This window comes from Varroa jacobsoni, unplaced genomic scaffold, assembly GCF_002532875.2.
Source record: "Varroa jacobsoni isolate VJ856 unplaced genomic scaffold, vjacob_1.0 scaffold_512, whole genome shotgun sequence".
NCBI classification, from domain to species: Eukaryota; Metazoa; Arthropoda; class Arachnida; order Mesostigmata; family Varroidae; genus Varroa; species Varroa jacobsoni.
Genome location: NW_019213414.1, coordinates 112,146 through 116,409, shown reverse-complemented (window position 1 = coordinate 116,409; position 4,264 = coordinate 112,146). Strand labels below are relative to the sequence as shown.

The following is a 4,264-nucleotide window of genomic DNA, read 5'->3' as shown; positions in this document are numbered from 1 at the left end:
TTTCGATTTCAACGTTTGCGTTGCATCCTCCGGACGATATTGTATTCATAAAACACGATAATCCTTCAAAACGTAATCATATATTTGTACAATACAGCAGCTTCAGCGGTTTGAATCTATTTGCGAAATAGATGTTGTTTTCATAAAATATTATTTGGAAACGAATTTACCTTCCCTGTTCGTATCTACATAGAAATGCAAATACAAACTGATCGAATTCGTGTACACAAGAAAATATCTATCCCACAAGAACTGTATGACATGACATAGTATATGCAAGCAGAACTTCAAGATAACATCAAGTTAACAGATGTCTAATCGAATATGGCTGACCGAATGACCTCAACCCACACGCTCGCCCGTCAAAAACGACCTCAAGTTTGCTATCTCGTCGAGCCATCACTATTGCCCTTTTTACAGATTTCATCACGTGCGTATCGTGTATTCAAGGTACATACGAATATCCGTACAACGATAACTCCTTTAACTTAACGAGAAAAAAGTGGCAGAGGGTTGCCCATTGCTATCAGTGGTCATTCCAGTCCAGTAAAATAACGAACTAACTGCTATGTACTAAATACACATAATAAACTAGAGATGAATACATCCCTACATACATATCACGTCTCTCTTTGCCTCAAGGGGGTTGTTCTGCCACTGACCCCATCCTCATTTCAATTCTAGCTGCGCTCGTCACCATCGTCGACCGTTAACTGCATAATCGCCCTGAACCACCTTCACTAAGGACCGTTCGCATTATTCAACGACAACAACATAGAAAAACGAACTCCACGAGATATAATAATTCCACTCGAACAAGTTAAGTACATACGATCTTAAGTGTGTTCCTAAACGGCGACGTCTTTTCGCCTTTTCAGTGGTCTGGCCGATGCTTGGCCCCGTTATCGCCCCTGCGTATGTTAGGCAGCCTACCGCAGGGCCCATATATCGTAGAGTTGTGTGGATTGTTACTGCTACTTATGCGGTTGTTGTCCTCAAGAAGGAACGATAGAATAACCTAACCACTGAACGAATGATTGACAGGCAGTAACATCACATAACGCTATTACGTTTGCGCAATAACAGTTATCATAAGCCATGGGACAAGGCTAGAGAATACTATATTGTATGTTAAGACTCGAGTCAGAAATGCCATGAAGGCATTGGTCCGTGGCGAAATCAATGTCAGCGTGTACACTGCAGCCAAGTGGAAGTAAATGATAATATTCTAGCATTTGCGCAGTTATAATCTAATGGGCATCTATTGGACCTAAAATGGTTTGTATGCGCATACTACATGTGACACTAATGTTGTTTTGTGAATGTTGACAAAAATTGCCATGGTGGCATCTATGATGGAAGCTCGTGATGAGCTTGAAAAACTCCGGCGTACCGTGGTGAGCGAGTTAGTATTGGCGGGCAAACGGCATAGCCAGCGGAAACGCCCCCAAGACATCCAGTCACCAACAAACTAAGAGGCGAGTGAATACCAATAATATACCCCAGTCTGGCCGGGCCAAACGGATACGGGAGAAGGTCCGATTGGCTCCGGACAGCAGCAGTAGTCGCAGCCACTCCAACCGTAGCGGCTGCAGGAGCAACTACGATAAGTCCGGAAGAGGCACCACCATTACTCTTAGCGTACCGTCAACATCGTCATGAACACACAACAGCATTAGGGTCAATTCGAACGACAATGGACGGTCATCAGTTGTTATTATGGGGGGGGGGGGGGGGCAAACGGCATCAGAGAAATGGGAAAGGGCGGATGGGGGGAACAAGAGAACGAGAGATGAATTACATGTATATAGACGTACGTCATATATAAAAATAGATTTTTATTAAATGCACGTAATGAGTGAGCTGGCCAGCCGGAAGACTGTAAGGCGAGACCGGTCTGATAAATCCACCGACTACTAGCAAAACGATTCAGGACACGCAGATGGCTACCGGGAAAACCTCGCTGGTTTTAGACATGGACAAGTCACAACAGCCAATCTATAGCATCGATGACCGCGCCACTTAGTCACAGCAGTAGCCGTGTCGTCCAACCAATTAGAATACGATTGAATACTCTATCATCCAGCAACGCTATGAAATGCTACTTAATGAGAACCGAAGGTGTGTGATGCTAGCGGCCATATGCACCGAACTGCTGCTGCTGCTTTTCCAAAACACGCATGCATACACACAGACACAAACAGGTACCTGAATAAACAGTAATAACAACAATCATAACTGCAACAACAATAACATCAGAGGAGTTCGTAACAAAAATATATGCTGAACTCGTTCAATCGAGCAGCTGCAGCAAGAGCGTTAAAAAGTTGTTAGCAATTTGCCATTTTTCACAAATGTCACAACAACAACAGCAACAACAGGTTACTTCTTTTAGTGAAAATTGTGTCACTCGGACAGATAATGTTTTCATTTCTGAGCTGTGTTTCATACTGATAGTAATTGTTATAATACAGGTTGCCGCAAACAGACAGATAATATCTCAACCCCAGGCTAATCCTGTTGCTAATGGTGTGCAACCACCCTAAACCCACCAGTTGTCGCTTGGACATAGGGGGTTGGATATAATGACATTATTGTACCCACTAAACAAGTGAAATAATATAATACGGGTAATCATTTCACGTAAATTCCGCTCCTATGCACGGTATGCATACTCATTTTACTGCTTATTCATTTACTCCTTATTATAAAGAAACAGATAAAGAGACTAATCCGTCGATGATTGGCGATTGACGGCTGAACGCTGTGAGTTATGAGACGAAGTTGATCCCAGCACCAAGAGACACACAAATCCGTGTTGTATTACATGCATGTGTGTGTGTACTGGCCTGCTCTAGTTAATACGACGATGATGATGATGATTACTATTATTATTATTAGGGGAGATGGGGGCTTGTAATCGGGCGAGCAGCAACAGTGCCTTAAGTCACAGCATCATCATCACAAATAGCCATTTATAAGGATATACTACTATTAAAGCATGTAGGGTAATAGGCGCGACCAACGCCAGCGGTGTCCTCAACAGCACGATCTTGTTACTGCTATGGCACTAGTAGCTAAGTTAGCTTAGCAGCAGAGAGCAGCTACCGCAGCAATAAAGCAGAGGATCACTGAGTGACCCTCTGGCAGCAGCAGCAACAGCAGCTGCTGCTGCTGCTGCTGTGGTCGAAGCACCACCAGGCCCGGCCAGCAACACGTATCAGGCAGTAAGCCCTCGAACCGCCACCCGGCAAAAACACTCGGCGTTGGACTATACTGGATCAGCTCGGACTGGCCCGGGGCGATGAACTTGCATGATGAATCCGCCAGCCAAGCCACACAACTTCACAACTCAGTACTAGAAATAATAATAATAGTAGCAGTTGTACTTATAACATTTGAATCTATAGTATTCGTAATAGCATAGTACATATAAGCTACCTCGAAAAAAAACCAACCTGGCAAACTCCGCCGGTGGGAATCTTTTGAGCATAGAAGACGACACAGTTTAGCCCGCCGCACTGAAGTCGCTCACGAGTGACGATCCTTGCTGCCGCTGTCTCAGCTCCACCTCAAGAGGTTGTTTTTTTTTAGCCACGGTTTTTCGTCGGCCACAAAAAACGCGACAACAGACAACGACTACACGGCAATATGCACACACACGCACGCACACACACACACACACACACACAAAAACGGTTGGGGCAAACACACTCTGTGTGATAAGCACAGAGAGAGACGGAGAAAGCGGCCTACACACACTTCAGATTTAGCTACACACAAAACAGCTCGGTACAAAGGACTAGGCCACGACGGCTACACAAGAGAAGCCCCTGCACGACACCGAATTCGGACAGCACCGCACGCAGCGGTGGCGGCAGATGTAACAGCAACGGCGGAACTCGTACGCAACGGCACGGGTGGAGGCGACACGAGCCGCACTAACGAGAACACAACGGTGACGAGCACAGCGAAGCCGCTCGTGAACAACACAGGATGTGCAGCAGCAGATTCTGCTGCTCGGGCAGCAAGGGCCAGCGTACCTAGGCGGCGCCACAGTCGGGACATGGCCGCTTGTCAACAAGCGCATCGCCTTGTCGCCCGGCCGGGCCAGGTGGCAGTGTGGCCGGTTGAAACACATGAAAAAGCCATGTCATCAGTTAGTTGTCATCTTTAATCGCACGCTTCCAGTTGAAAGTGATGATCATTTCTAGTAGAAATAGCGAAATTCGTCGCCTGCGCTTGTCGAACAGTGGCCGCCAGC

General features: G+C 46.0%; 1 protein-coding gene across 1 annotated transcript in view; it reads right to left on the bottom strand.

The window, feature by feature from the left end:
* LOC111261028 (uncharacterized) overlaps nt 1-4,034 on the bottom strand; it is a 19,932-nt gene extending 15,898 nt beyond the window's left edge. The window contains exon 1 of the mRNA XM_086968545.1: nt 3,459-4,034. The gene's annotated coding sequence lies outside the window, so the exon portion shown is untranslated. The remainder of the gene's footprint in view (nt 1-3,458) is intronic.
* Between the last annotated feature and the right edge of the window lie 230 nt (nt 4,035-4,264).